Below are 16,637 nucleotides of genomic sequence, written 5' to 3'. Positions count from 1 at the left end.
GTTAGGATGCAATTGACAGTTTTGCAAAGGGATAATTTCCTTAGCCAGCTTGCAAAACTGAATGCATTTTCTTCTTAGATTGGCAGAGCCTGAAGGGCTTATCTGTGAATCTGCAGAAGAGCACAGAGGAGCTAAACAAGAATGCTGTGTTGCAAAATAATTGTGTGTGTGTGTGTGTGGTTTTTTCACTTTTGTTGTCTGTTTCACTGACTTTCTCTGGATAGTACACAGGTAAATTAAAAATATAAAATACAAAATTACAATAAAACAAAGATAATTTAAAAAAACACAATACAACTAGCAACAAGGCTAGTAACACATAATTAATAAAAGCATTAGCCAAAAATATATCTAACTGCTATCCAGCTGTTCTTAAAATGCAAGAGAGGAAATAAAAGATTTCTTGCCTGGCATTGAGAAGACTATAAAGTAGAAGATAGGAAAGCATCTCTTAGGGATGGTATCCCACAGATTGTACACTTGCCTTAGTGGATTTGGTATGGGCTTCTGAAGGAGGGCCCAAGACACTGATTTTAGGATCAGATTAGGATGAATCTGGAAGATGTTCTTTTAGGCAGCCTTCTCCCCAGCTGTTTAGGGCTCCAGAGGTTAAAACCAGCACTTGGAATTAGTCTTGGAAAACAGACAGGCAGTCACTGCAACGTATTGCCATAATTTGATGTTATTAGTCTTCTGATGGAAACTGTTTCCTGAATCTTTTGACATCACAATCAACAACAGGCACATGTCTGAGGTTACCCCAGTCGAGGAAGATCACATGTTATAAAGCTTCTCAATATAAATAGACAGTGCTATGAAAATTATAGACCTAAGTACTTCTGAAGAAAAGATCAGCCTGAGTTCAAAGAAAAGGTGCAGTCACAAATATGAGTGGATTTAGGAAAAAAAACTGTTACAGAAAATAAAATTGTCAGGTTTGTTTGTTTTTTAAAGCCAGGATGAGTATAACTAAAAGTGCAGGAAATAAAAATAAAATAAAATCTTCTGTTCAAATTCAAAGCAGAATACTGTGGTTGCATCTCCCATCTAAGCATTATTTTCCTTGTGGGATGGAAATGATATTGTCTGCACAGTAAATTCTTGACAGAAAAAGGTAGAAAAGTATTTGCAAGTGGATCATTTTCAGACTGACCTCAGGGACATTTTGTGAGCAATTAAGCCTGCTGTAAATTTTCCAGAACTTTTTTAGAAAGGAAATTTTTAAAAGAAATTACTGAAAAAGAGGTGTGTCACAAGACATACGCACTGTGCATGTTTTGACTGCTTTGCAGTGGTTCCGGTCCTTCCTCTCGGACAGGTCTCAGAGGGTGCTACTCGGGGACTGTAGCTCCAGTAAGAGGTACCTCACTTGTGGGGTTCCTCAGGGGGCTATTTTGTCCCCGATGTTATTTAACATCTATATGAAGCCGCTGGGTGAGATAATATGGAGTCATGGTGCTGGGCGTTATCAGTACGGTGATGACACCCAAATCTATTTCTCCGTGTCTCGTTCGTCGGCCTCGAATTCCGATGGCATCTCTTCTCTCAATGAATGTCTTCAGGCGGTAATGGGCTGGATGAGGAAAAACAGATTGAAACTGAATCCAGACAAGACGGAGGTGCTCATGGTAGCGGCCCCGAAACCAAGAATTGGGTTGCAACCTCCAGTCCTGGATGGGGTCACACTCTCCTCCAGTGACTGTGTTCGCAGTCTGGGGGTGCTCCTTGACTCGTCGCTCCTGATGACAAATCAGGTAAATGCGATGGTCAGGAGTGCTTGTTATCAGCTTTGGCTGATACACCAGGTGCGCCCTTTTCTGGAAGTAAGGGATCTCGAGACTGTTGTGCACGCGCTGGTAACCTCACACCTTGACTTCTGTAATGCACTCTACATGGGGCTACCCCTGTGCTTGACTCGGAAATTACAGCTGGTTCAAAACATGGCAGCCAGGCTTGTCTCAGGAACATCTAGGAGGGACCACATTACTCCGGTTTTGAGGTCCCTCCACTGGCTGCCTATCAGCTTCCGGGCCCAGTACAAGGTGTTGGTTATTACCTTTAAAGCCCTAAATGGCTTGGATCCAAGCTATCTCAGGGACCGCCTCCTCCCATACAATCCTCCCCACGCTCTCCGCTCCTCTGGGAGGAACTTACTGCAGCCTCTAAAATCTAGGCTTGCAGCGACCTCCCAGAGGGCATTCTCTGCTGTCGCCCCCAAACTCTGGAACGACCTGCCGGATGAGATCCGTCAGATAACATCATTAGACAGCTTTAAAAAAGCGGTCAAGACGGATCTCTTCCGGCAGGCCTTTCCAGACTAACCATCCCGGCCCAGGTTCCCTGATTCCCTCATTCCTCCCGTGGCCCCATCTTAGTCATGGTTGAGGATTAACAGAGGGACATCAGGGTTTTTAGTTTTTAATTGTTGTTTTTATGCTTTGATATTGTGTTTTAATATGTTATACTGTTTAATATTGTCTTAAGGGGGGGGGAGGGATAAAGTGTTTTTAATTGTTATATTTTATATTTTACTGTTGTTAACCGTCCGGATTGGTTTGCCATAGGGCGGTATACAAATAATAATAATAATAATTATTATTATTATTATTATTATTTGACTATGCAGTGTTGTGAAGTCTCTTCTGTTTTAACTAACCAGGAAAGAATTTTCAAACTGGGCCATTTTGTTTTCAGATATATAGATGCCCCTCAGTTTGCGTAACCCTCACTTACTCGCAAGGAGCAAACAAACGGAGGGGATTATAATGGGGCATGCACCCCCAGTCAAGCTTATGGGGCTTGAATATGTGCCAAATTCCGTTTTGGCGGGGGGGACAGAACGGATCCCCCACGAAAATGGAGGGCTGACTGTTTGTATTAGGAAAGCATATTTTAATGTGGAATGGGAGGGGTTATATTCAGCTGGTTATATTCACATTACAGTTAGAGCCCTTTATATTTAATCTCACTGGCCCCCTCCCCTCATGCCCCAACCAGTATGAACAATGGGAGTTGATAGATGATATAGTAAAGCATAACTGGAGGGTACATGTTTCAGGAAGACTGGTCTAGTGTGTGATTTACAAGATTTGATTCACATATACAGCTCTCCCCTTAGTATCTTGACAGTAAAAGCTTTGGAGCTGAACCTGTAAAGAAGAGACTCAACTGAAAATTGTTATGTTTAAAGCCAGATGTTACAAAACATATATCTGTGGTGTTAGATTAAAAAATGACACCCCTCCCCCCAATAAAACCTTTTGATTGCAGTTTCACTGAGTTGTGAACTTCATTGTTTGAAATTACAGACAAATTCTGCCTTCATGACACATGTAGCCCATGGATACTTTCATGTTGATATGCCAAAGGAATTTCCACTAAATTGTATATGATAAGACTCTGCTGTGGCTTAATTGTCCTGTGGACAAGAGGTAGAGGACATCTTGAGAATTGCCACTATGACCCAAAACACATGGGCTAAATGAAGCAGCTTTTGGCTGCTTTGGGGGCATGGTGTTTACATGATGCACACTTCTGAAGCAGCCAGAAGTCTCTCGAACGCTTCCCTCTCGTCCAAAGGACCTGATTAAAAAGGAGCCATTTAAATTCTGTTCCTAGGCAGTGCAGCTTGGGACCACAGGCAGCCCACTTTGGGAGCAGGCCATGCTGTCGTCGCATTCCCGGCCTGATCACAGTTAGAGTGACCAAAAGCCACTCCATCCTGGCCATCTGTTTCACCCTGTATTGTTTTGAAAAGGTTTGTTCTTCATTCAATTTGAAGAACCAGACTGAGTGAAAAATTTACTACATCAAAGCAATAAACCAGTCATCCAATTTCCACTAAAAATTATTTGAAATTGTACAGATATAAATAACATCCAGCCTTTTCATCCCCTTTTTACTGCTAGTGAGGCCTTTGTTATAGGAGTGCCCACTTGCTTTCCTCCATGCAGTGGGTTGAATCAGGTGAGAGAGTAATTTGAAGTATTGCAGAGAATAGCTTAAGTGACTTGCACTATTCAAATAACAAACTATAATTATCTTGCATTCTTTTGAGGACATCAACACTGCTAGGACCAGGTATGGGTCTGAGCCAGGCAGGAACTATCAGCATGAAGGTATACTATGACACATTTCCTTGTTCTAAAACACACTTCACTGCAATTCCTCCAGAATAAGAATTTAAGAATACATGAAAGGCCCTCTGTGACTAATCAGACATCTCTGGGAGGCCTCGGGACCAGAAGATGGAAGTCATAGCCTTGACTTGCCTGTGGTCCATAGCAACAGGTATTCAGTGCCATACTAATGCTCATTCGGTGATTATGAATTTTGTAAAATAATTAGGAGTATGATGGGTAAAACCTGGTGAAGTTATGGCCTCAGTGAAGCATAATGCATTGCACTAGTTTGTTGTCATGATGGGTAAAACCTGATGTGCAAAGAAATATTAGACAAATAACAACTTTCATCAGTCTTGATTATGGGGAACAAAGTCTTTTGATTCCATCATAGCCTCTTAAATGATTTTGCTGTGAAGATAAATAAACAATTACCTGGTGATGACCAGCAGGAAGTGGGAGGGATGTATCCATTTAGCAGCTTGTTTTGTGACTTCAGTTGTGTAAGTTGCTCCTAACTACTGTCTGTTTAAATCCTGTCGAAGCCTAACTATGTATAACAGGAGTGGGCAGTTGCAAACATGGCAGGAGCCATTTTTGCTTTCTCAGCCTTTCATGCAGGCTCTAGCAGCACATATCAGCATGCCCAAAGTGCCATGAATATTACTCCTGGCTGCCATTTTGGCGAATTTTTTCTTCTTTTTTCTGTTTTGGGAAGTTGGAAGGTTCCAGGGAGCAGTTTGGGAAGATTTTGAGCAGTCTGGGGGCAGGAAAACCACATGTGGCCAAGAAGCCACACTTTTCCCATCCCTAGTATAAGAATTGCAACTGTCAAAATGAGAGTAGCATTTTTTCTTTGCTAAAATTTTGACAAAGAAAGAAAAGTTATGCCCTGTCACAAACTCTTTAATATCTGTTCTTTTTAGTATCAAAACCAAAAAATGGCTGGACCCATATTCAGAGAGGCAGACAGGACTACATGGTTGCCAATGGTAGCTGATAACGTCCATGTCAGTGGCTCATGAAATCCAGCCACATTTTCCTCTAAACTATAAAGGTGTTCTCCAAGGTGCTGAATCCTGCTTATGAAAGCAATTTTAGTTTACGCAGCATCACATTTAAATCAGACCTGTATGTCTGAAATTAGTTAGAATTTATTCAGCTCAATCTGTTAACATAATTTTTACAGTTAAGAATTTGTTGGAAGATAGAGTTGCGATCTCTGACAGAGAATGCTTAACATTTGTAGACATTTATAACCAATGGAGGCTTGCAATGGAGGCTAGTGGCTTCAACGACAGTGGGCAGGGGTGTCACTAGAGGGGTGTATGGGCTGAACTAGGTGACATCCTAAGAGGATGACACAACTGCTCCCCAAACCTCTGCCTCTTGGCAGAAATGGGCTGCGGTGTTCACCTGCATCCCTTTAAAACAGTGAAGAGATGCTGTGAGTAGGGGCAGGCTCAGTGGGAGGAGAAAGAAGAGGCAACAGATTTTTTGTTTTTTAAAAAATAAATTTTAAATTTATATTTTTTAAAAATATTAAGAATATTATTGTAAAATTTTCTTTAAAAACATTACATATTACCAAAATTTCACTTTAACCACATTAAACTATGTGCTTTTAAATACATTTAGGCTGTGCATATGCTATTGTAATTTAAAGGTATACTTTTAATTTTGATAGTTGTTTATGTCACAACTATTAGCATTATATTCAGTGATATACACGAATTACAAATTATGAGTAACATTAGTACAAAAAACATTATTAAGGATTCTGTGTGGTGCAGAATGGGAGGAGATCATTGGAGTTACCGCACCAGATGATGCCACTGTCAGTGAGATGTTGAATTTACTCCAGACATTATTCTATATTTCAGTGCTAAATCCTATCCCTATTCAAATAGGTTCAACACCTTGGATGGTGCCTTTAAAATTTGGACTAAAACCCAGACTGGAATTAAGGCCATGATGCTTACTGTGTTTTGTTAAGGATTTATTTAATTACATCCCTGCGTCTTCCAAATAGTGCTCAAGATGTGTAACAAACACTAGAGACAAAGGTCCAAATCACACAGCAGTTTGAGACCGCTTTAACTGCCCTGACTCAGTGCTAGGGAATCCTGGGAACTGTAGTTTATTAAGGCACCAGATCTCTGACAGGGATGGCTAAATGTCTCACAAAACTACAGTTCACAGAATTCCCTAACACAAAGCCAAGGCAGTTAAAACAGTCTGAAACTGGATAATTTCTGCAGTGTGTTTTGGACCAAAGAAGTACTGCCTTATTTATATTTAAACATCATGAAAAATTTAAGAGGAAATAAATTCTATAATCCAGTAATAATACCTTGAGGAGATTTTTGCTGTAGGGTTTAAATTATGAAAAGACTGCAAAGGTGTGACAACCAATTTTTTTTTTTATTGGCACATGGGTCTAAATTGATGCCAAAGTGTGAGTAGAACATAGGAAATTAGTTTATGCCAAGTAGGACCGGTAGTCCACCTAGCTTAATGCAGTCTGCCCACTGACTGGCAATGGTTCACAAGGGCCTTAGACTGAGGTCTCATCCAATCCCGCCTGAAGATGCCAGGTTTTAAACTTGGGATTCTTTTTTATGATGCAAAGCATGTGCTACTTGGCTGAATTACTGCTCTTCCTCAGTAAAGTGGTTTGCTGTATGCTACCAGAATTTGCTTCTGAGCTAGAAGAGGAGCATGGTGTTTGTGTTAACTCAGTACCTTAGAGGTATGTCGTTGTGGAGTGGCTGGCTGCACCCAGTACAGGCTTCTGATCTCATGGTATGGGAATGACACACACCTCCAGTCTTTTATGCTCCTACCTCTTCCCTCCCACTCCAACCTTCCCTCCTACACCAATGTGTTCCACCTGTTTTTAACCAAGGTTTGATGTGTGTGTGTGTTGCAGATTATGGTTTGGAAACAAAGAGCTAGCCAAAAATTAGCAAAATCTGGACATGAAAGATGGAGTTCAATAATGACAGGAAAAGAGGAAATCCACTGTACCCTAAAGTATACCCCTGATTGTCTAACTTTAGTTTGGTGCTACACCCAAATATAGGCAGTGGATTAATTGCTTTGATAGTCTGTGTATTTTCATTTTTAACATACCTTTTAGATGTATCTTCAGCTGCAGATTATTAGTTCATTTTTGGCTTAGTTTGGAATAGATTCTCTCCTAATAGCCAACATTACACTTTCCACAGTTGGGTGTGTGTGTGATATATTGCGGAAGAAATAATAATTAGATATGATTCTGAATCTCATTTGAATAGAGCAGAATTTGAAGTGAGGGTTGCTATAATGAAAGTATAATTATTAAAGCAACCAGAAGGGATTAGTGTTGGCAGCCCTTACAGTTTTAACGTGCACTTTGTTACTAGGACCTCTTGTGTGTTAAGAGCTAATTTCTAAAACATATAACTATGAAATAATCTTGAAGACATTGTCTAAAAATAAGACCTAACTATTTTTTAAAGTTAAATGAGGATATATTAAATAAATCATTGCATTTTCACACATGGTTTCTTAAGACTGTGGGTAGTATCCCTCTTTCAACATAAGGGGACACGGTAATTCCTAATGATATAGACTCAAGTCAGTTAACTCAGATGTATGTCAGACTCAGGTCACTTCAGTGACTTGACTTGTACTTGACTTTGCAAAAATAACACACTGACTTAACTTGAATTGAGATTTGAATAGTTTTAGTGACTGACTTGCTGATGCCATTCACTTCAAGCAGCAGCCAATACCCCACCCACAAAGTACAGGGTGCATTTCTTGGAAGGTAACAATAAATATATTAGACAATGGATTTGAGGTGGAAGGATCCCTCAAAAGGTTTTGAAAAGCTTTAGAAGGATCCTCTGGTGTACAGTGGGGACAGGCTGCCGAGCAGACCTCAAACCTCAGCTCAAGCCCATTGCCTAACACATTTGCTGTCTCCAAATAATGTGCCCCATGTTAAAATTTGGCTTCTGTACTGGAGACTCAACTTAAGACTTGACTTGAAAGTATTTTACCAGGACCTGAAACTTGACTTGAGAATTGAAGGTAGAGCCTTGGGACTTGATTTGAGATTTGGACTAAAAGACTTGAATAAATCATCGGCAATTCCCCTTTTCCCTGCCCTTGTGGATCTTCAAAAATTGTTCTGGAGTATTGGGGGATGCTCTGAAGCAGAGTTTAGGACACACAGGAGGCTGGGCTGGGAGAAAGAGAGATGAAGAAAATCCTTTCAGAGAACAGAATTCCACTCGTATGAAGTTGGATTTCATTATACGCTTGCAGTGTTGTATTAGGCATGTTGATATTGCTTTATTTTGCATATGGTTGTATAGTCAAGGCTAGACTGGTTTAATGTACTGGACAAACTGTTCGGTTAGGAGTAGGGAGATCCAGGTTAAAATCTTTGCTCACTTATAGAGCTCCCCATGTCATATTTGGGAGCGTAACTACACTGTAGAAAAAAAATGCAATGACACCACTTTATGTGCTGTAGCTCCATCCTTTGGAATCCTGGGATTTGTAGTTTTATGAGGTCTGTTGCCTTCTCTGTCATAGAGCCTCATGGTGCCTCACAAAGCTATTAATCTCAAGATTCTATAGGATGGAGCCATGGCAGTTAAAACTGGTGCCAAACTGCATTATATCTACCATGTAGTTATACCTCCTGTCTTACCTGCTTTTCAGAGAAGATTTTTTAAAAATGAAAAATATAAATCAATTAAATGTTCTAAACATTTTCTAGTGTGCCTGTGTGTGTGCTTGCACACATGTGTGAATGTGTACAATGAGTCATAAATTACCGTCAACACACAGGGAGTATAATGTTTGAAATATAGTTTCTGCTTATTTTACATATATTAACTTCTTTTCATTTCCCCTCGTTTACCTGTTTTTTACATTTCTGAAATTAATGAATAAAATGGTTCTTAAGGACAAAATTATCCTAAATGCAATTGGTAGAGAGAGAAAAAAAGTACTGTTAAGAGTTTCTAAATTACTGTGGCACTAGAAACCTTCCTAGTAATTTGCGATACAGATTTTATCCATAAATGGAACCAATTGTTCTCTCTGAGAAGTGGAAACCTTGATATGTTCCTATTACCAAATCATTTTCTCCTCTTAGATCCATTTTCTGTATTTGGCTTTGAAGCTTGACAAAGCATTAAGTTTATTATACCAAGAAAAAGCAGTACAGTAACATATTTAATTAGCCAAAGGAAACAAGTGGTATTTTGTGGCACAGATTAAGAAAACAAGTGTTTTATTTATATAGTTTTTAAACTTCAGTAAAATAAGGTTGTAGGATAATAAAGATAAGTTTATTTAACAATGGCTTCTCAGCTGTACATCATAATCAGTCATACACACACACACACACACACACACACATATATATATATGAGACAGTGTTGTGTTAATAATCTAAAACAATTAATGACAACATTTATCTTTGGTTTTAGTTTTGTTCACTGTAGTCTGAAGTGATATTTCTATTGATAGTTATTCAGATCAGATTCAGTGTTTAACTGCTTTTGTAAATAAACCCTTTCTTTCTGTTCTGTAGTTCTGTACCATGAGGTGTGCTGATATATGTCAGAAGCTGTAGCCTGTAACATCTTATTGCTTAATTTAACTGTAGCTGGTGAATTTCTTGTGGCCTGATAGGCTGGCTGAGTACACAGAAATTCTGAGTCATATATACCTATTTCTGGACACCCAGAATAATGAGGCACAGTCTTGTAGTATTCTGCTCTAAAGAGTGCTTCAACGTTGAAAGAATATGTTTAGCAGTTGGAATTACGGATAAAGTTAATGCATTTTATAGCAGGATCATATTTATATCTACTCAGAAGTGCTATTTGGTTCCTTCCAAGGAAGAATGTGTAGGATCTCAAACTTTATCTAGTATTTAGAAAATCAATCAATGCAACCTTTTGGATTATTCAGTTCTCAGCATATTTTAATTACTGTAGAAAAAAGCCTTAATAAATTGTCAGCAAAAAAAGAGCATTCACACTGCCTTCTTAACAGTTTGACATTTGACAAATCAATGAGGCCTTCTTTTCATTGTCTTCAGCTCAGATGATTTCATTTTGTGTTTCCAAATGTTCTGTACATTTTCATGAAGTTCAAGAGGCCCCTGGAGCTGACTCTTCTCTTTTTATTAAATCCTCATATTTCATTAGGATGAAGGTATTTGTGAAGTAAACCTTTAAATAACAGTCAAAGGTGTAAGTTGCTTTGCTTCAAAACATTGATTATATTTATATTTTGCTTCTAGAAGTGCTGTTTAGATGACAGCCAAGCAATGGAAATACAAGCATAAAATTATCTGGTGTTAAGTGGGTGACTGCCAGTTTCATCTTTCTCTCCCAGCTAGCTTTGCTGTCCTGTAGGATGGGCAGCCCTGTTTGTTTTGGAATGAGACTGGTTTAAATGTATTAATTCGGAAACATCTGCTGAAATATTTGAAATGAATCCATCTTAATATGGAACATTCTGACTAAAAGCCTGATTTCACTGAAGGTAGAAGAAAACCCAGAATCCAAGTGACCTCCTATTTAAGGACTCCACCTTAAACAGTTGCCCAGCCAGGACCCACAGATGTAGTGTGGAGTAGGGTGGGGGGGAAACAATCAAACAAACAAAAAAGGTAAAAAAAAAAATGCCCAGTCCCAAAGCAACCAGCAAAGCTCACATTATAGTGGAGGTGAGAGACTGGATCAACGAAGGAGGCAGGAGGACTTTAAATACCTCCTGGCTCTGCCCCCTCCCTGCAGATTGCATCTGATGTAAAACCATGAGGCCTTCTCCACTGGAGGCCAGCAAAGGCAGTCTCTCACTCACAGAGCTTTGTGTCACATAGGTCTGGGGCTGCATTATGAGGCCTTCCTCTTCCATAGGGTTGCCATCCCTGGGGACCTCCAAACCTGGAAAAATGTAGGACAAGGTTTTAAAATGTAGGATTTTTTTTTTTTAATTTCCTGGCCAGGAAATTTAAAAAAAAAGTCCTACATTTTTAAACCTTGTCCAAGGCCTCGCTGGGACCTGGGTGACAGCGTCCTCCAAGCCCATGCCAGGCCTGGGAGGACTCCGCGATCGCAGGGCCCCATCCAGGGCCTGGCTAGGGCTTGGGTGACAGCGTCCTCCAAGCCCATGCCAGGCCTGCCTGGGGCGCAGCAACCCAGGCTGCAACCGGGGGGGGCTCCCGGTTTTGGGGCAGCACCCATGCCGGGAGGGGCCCGGGCCCCCCAAAATCGGGAAATTCCCGTTTGCAGCCGGGTTATGGCAAGCCTACTCTTCCACAACAATATTTCACTGTGCCAAAAAGTATAGGAAATGCATCTTGAAGTCCTTTCACATTTATACCACTATCATTCCTCTTTAGCAGCCCTGGCTGCATCCTATGGCATCCTTGTAGTTTGGTGAAGCACTAGAGGAGCCCTCTGGCTGAGAATTCTAACATACAACTCCTTAAAGTGCAAACTGTTTAAGTGGGATCTTAGTGCTACAATTGTGTAGTGTGAAACACCCCAGGAGCACTGGGTTGCCTGAGGACAAACCCTGGGATGGTGATGAGCATGGGAACTGCATTTGCAGTATTTCTTCTTTCTTCCAGATTCCCTTCCATACATTTGCTAGATCCTACCCATCATATTGTTAAGTGGGCAGCATATTCCACATGGGATTTTTTTTTTCTTTTTTGAGTGGCCTGAATTCCAGGAGCTTATCACATGCACATTTACGCTGGCTTACCTCTTCCACATTCAATTCAGGATTTCACTGATATTATCAGGCCTAAATCGTTGCCGATCTAGCCGTGATGCTGCTGCCTGGATGCATCTGAGGTTGAAGGCTCCGTCAGCCAGCACCTTTTTAAAGTCAGAGAGTTTCCAACTTTAAACAATGGCCAGCTGAATGTGACTTTGACATGGGATGCATCTGGGTGGCGGCCTCGTGGTGATTTAGGTCTGATAACATCCAAGGGCATCCCGGATCCAGAACTGAATGTGGAAGAGGTAAGTTGGCTTATTTGTGCATGTGATAAACTCCTCAGTCTGATCCAAAATGGTTTAGGATGGATCCATGAAATTCAGCATCCTACTCTGTCCCAGTTTGTATTGTTCTGTTGCTACATTCATTCTCTGTATGGTTCTCATGTTTTCTTCATTTTCCATGTGGCACTCTTGTTTTGTTCATTGTCTCATATGCACTTAATTTCTACTTTTTTGTTCTTTTTCAGTCCTATTGAGCTAATAGTATATTTTTGTACCCATGCCAGTGAGATGCCGATAATGTATTTTGAAACACAGTCTTTAATAGCTTGCACACTGGCCGATTTTATTTTATTCTCTTTCTCCCTAAAATATATATTCTTGTTTCTTTCACTCCTGAATGAATTGTACTGCCAAAGAATAGCTATGCTGCTTGTTGCTCACCTCTGTATTGCTCATTTCATGACTGATTCTTTGTTGCCTGACCTATATTAAGCACATTCCCCTTTACTTAACATGGGGTACGCTAATTGCTAGGCATGCAAGTAGATGTGAGATGGAGGAAGAGGCTGATGTAGTAGTTCTTAATGTCACAAAGTAAGTGATGTAGCCATTGTGTAATAAAAAGCAGTGTTATTGTCTTACGTAGCTTCTAAGATGATAAATATTCTGTAGATGTTTTAATTGCTTGTGTGTACACACACACACACACACACACACAGAGAGAGAGAGAGAGAGAGAGAGAGAGAGGTACATACAAAGTTTTTGTACGTTTTTCATCAGTTACAGTTTTATTATCCTGTAAGGTCCTTGGAGTTCTAAAGGTGTGAAAAACACAGGATACAAATGAATGATATAAAATAAAAATAATAATACATATATGTGTCAATATATGGAAACACTGTGTGTTCTTTGAAACTTGTCCATGATGTCTAGAGGATAACTGAAATATTTAAATTGATTCTTCTCAATTCTTTTGAATATTGTAAAATTATGTACCTTGATATTTAATATACTTATGACTCTGTGTTTTTGCTGTCAAATACTAACAGTCACTCACACTTAGTAATGATTTGTGAATTTAGCCAAAGCTCATGCATATAGTAGGACTTCTGCCTACTTTTTCTATGAAAAGACATAATCTGACATCTCTTTTCCTCCAGAAGTGCCTTGTTGTGGAATTTAATAGACCCTGTTTGCAATAACAAACACCATTGATTTCAGAGCTGCAAAGTTCTTTGGATTATAGCCTATATTTATGACAAATAGCACCTAAATCTTGAAAAATGACTTCTCAAAAGTAGGTCCAATAAATATAGCTAGCATAACAACTAGTAATGGTGAATATAACACAGATGCAGTCATATACTTAATGTCTGTTGATTTGATGCATTATCTTCTTTTTTGTGCAGGAATTTTTGAAGCATCCTTATCACATATAAATGTACATAATGAAATGGAGGCTTTTCTTCTTTTAGACACTTTATGTATGTTCAAATATTTTCTACATTGCAAGTTGGGAACTTTGATCTCCCCCCCCCCCCCCACACACACACAAACCATGGAGCAGCAGATCCTGTTGTCCTCACCCCAATATATCCCAAAATGCTTTTTAAACTCCATTAGTTTTCAAGGGAAATTGGAGTGTTGCAGGGAGGGAAGTGATGCCTAAGAACACTTCCATAGTTATATGACTAAGAGATTTGTTCTCTAGATTGTGGACAGTTATCATGCATGGTCTTTCTTTTCTTTTTTTTAATATTTTTATTAATGCAGTTTAAAAACATGGTATAAAACTTTCACATCTTGCACATACACATCATAGAGTTAAGAAAGGAAAAAGACTTGGGCCTGTTACAGACTGCCAAAATAAAGCTGCTTTGGGTCTCTTTGGAGGTATGCTGTTTAAATGATGCATGGGTCCTAAGAATCCGGAAGCTGCACCAAAGGTGCACTCCAGTGCTTAGGAATGGCGTGTGGCTTTGGCGTGACCTCCGGACTCTTAGGAACCATGCATCATTTAAATAGCATACCTCCAAAGAGACTCGAAGCAGCTTTATTTTGGCAGTCTGTATCAGGCCAGAGAGAACAGGAAAAAAGAGATTAGAGAGTGAAAAAAAAGAGAGAGAGAAATAGTGGGAAAGAAGAAAAAATACAGTATAGATAATATTCCTATCTACAGTCATTCATTACTTCCTATTGGTTACCTTGAAGTGCTACTCTCTAGCTTTGTCTAGATTTGTGATCTTAAATTACTTATTAGACAAAGTTTCTCACTCCAAGCAATCATATTCTATCTCTATAAATTTTTAAAATACAATTATTGTTTTTTAAAGAGTCCACAGGAATCTTGTCATATTTATATTATGAAATATCTTAGTTACTTAAAGCATTTTTTGGAAAAGGTCCTAGAAAAATGTGGCTATGCTGAAAATAAGGCTTTTATTCTTCTGTGAATAATTATTTGCATACTCTTACCTGGAATGTAATAGATGTCAAGTGCATTTCTGATCGAGTGCAAAATTCTTTAATATATTAAAATTATTTTGTTTAGAAAATCTGAAATCATAGAATAATGGTCTGTATGCAAAAGGAGCACTTGAGGGATGGATATATGATATGATCAGTAAAATGATGCAAATGTACACTGTGTGTTTTTGTTTACCTATCACACACCCCAGCTGTACAAATATGATACATAATATAATTAAAATAAAATTATCATTAAACATTAAAAATGTATTCTTGTTTACACAAATATCCTAAAGCTTTTAAATAAGAAGCAAATATGCAAATAGAATGCACAATGAATAACATCTGGAACATTAGATTTTTGCCCTTTTAGGATCTTTTAATTCTATCCAGCAGCTTCCAGGTGTTCAACAGAATATTGCACAATGTTTACCTTTACTTGTATCACATAAAAATACTAGTGGTGAAGTGGAAGGTCCTCTCGAACACTTTACTACCATATATACTTGTGTACAAGTCGACCTCATGTATAAGTTGAGGGAAGGTTTCAGGGTCAAAACCCTGGATTTTGATATGACTTGTCCAGGGCTTGCAAAATGGACTAGAAAAAGAAGCAAGTGGATGTAGATGGGGAGTTTTTTTCAATAGGAAGCAAAGGCTCGCATACAGACTGGAGGGAGAAAGAATTGGTGTTCAGTGGAGATTGGGGCATCAGGCTTGCTTGCCTTAGGACTTTTCTAAGCACTACTGATGTATTGACCCTTATAGACGTCTACCCAAAATTTTAGGGTCAATTTTTGGGGCATAAATTTCTCGACTTATAGGTGAGTATATACGGTATATATTAAAACCTTTTTGTATGTTACAATTAAAGTAGATAAAGGCTAAGTCTGTAATAAAGTAATGTGGAAACAGGTTTATCCACGCATTGCTCAGGTGGTTGGGGTATAATGCAGGCAGATAGGGTTTGTATCCAGTAACTGAGGGTGTGTACTCAAAACCCTTCTTCAAAAACATTCTAACAACACATTACCACTCTATTATTTTGAACCTGGATGTAGTATTTTAAAAACATTTGTGGATTTCAGAATACCTCTATTTGCATATAATAAGATATCTCAGAGGTGGGAACCATGTCTAAACATAGAAATCATTTATGTTTCGTATACACTTTATACACATAGCTTGGAGGTAATTTTATACAATCTTTGTAATAATTTTGTGAATGAAACAAAGTTTGTGTACAGTGAAACATTAGAAAGCAAAGTGTTACTTTCTCAGCCACCCATGAAAAAGTTTTGGGTTTTGAAATATTTTTGATTTCTGAATGTACTGGCTGCTAGGCTAGAAATTGCTGAACGATGGAGGAATGAGGACAACTTTTCAATAGAGAATTGTTATGGGACAGTGTGAGATGTAGTACTATTGAAATGCGACAAGTTAGAGAACAAATGGAAATAGACATTTTCATTGTTTTGTGGTATTTTATTGCATATTAATGAATGTGGCAATGCATGAAAGTGTGCTCATAGTGGATAAATCGGTTTGGATAATTCTATTGCTAAACCTTTAGACTTGCATATAAAGATTTCATGATTATGCAGTTTATATATATATATATATATATGCTGCAAAATCATATTTGTGGAATACTGATTTCTTTCTTGTAGTAAATTAAGCAAATAGGCATATAATTAATTGTAATCATAAAAATGGTATGCAACAAGAATTAACATCAATAAATATTTTAAATGTCTGGTAAAGGCAGGCTACAACCCACTAGCTATTTAGGAATAGGATAGAGCAGGGGTTGGCAACCTGCGGCCCGCGGGCCGGATCCGGCCCGCCAAGGCCTTCCTGCTGGCCCCTGCGCAGTCCTGCCACCGATTGTTCTCTAACTTGTCGCATTTCAATTATTATTATTATTACTACTACTTGCCCTGGGTGTTCTTTCTGCAAAATGCCCGCTCACCAACTTGTGGCTTTTCTGGGTTGACACAGTGTGCATGCTTGC

General features: G+C 38.9%; 1 protein-coding gene and 1 long non-coding RNA gene across 2 annotated transcripts in view; one reads left to right on the top strand and one right to left on the bottom strand.

Moving 5' to 3' along the window:
- Positions 1 to 16,637, top strand: part of LOC149311380 (potassium voltage-gated channel subfamily KQT member 5-like) — a 411,580-nt gene that overhangs the window by 25,907 nt on the left and 369,036 nt on the right. The window lies entirely within an intron of this gene.
- The window catches only part of LOC149311382 (uncharacterized), a 64,432-nt gene continuing 58,090 nt past the window's right edge, over positions 10,296 to 16,637 (bottom strand). The window contains exon 3 of the long non-coding RNA XR_016281632.1: positions 10,296 to 10,366. This is a non-coding gene — a long non-coding RNA (uncharacterized LOC149311382). The remainder of the gene's footprint in view (positions 10,367 to 16,637) is intronic.

This window comes from Sceloporus occidentalis, unplaced genomic scaffold, assembly GCF_023333645.1.
Source record: "Sceloporus occidentalis isolate IW3139 unplaced genomic scaffold, rSceOcc1.0.p SCAF_6, whole genome shotgun sequence".
Classification (NCBI taxonomy): domain Eukaryota; kingdom Metazoa; phylum Chordata; class Lepidosauria; order Squamata; family Phrynosomatidae; genus Sceloporus; species Sceloporus occidentalis.
Note: the sequence above shows the minus strand (reverse complement) of the source record. Positions and strands in the feature narration are given on the sequence as shown.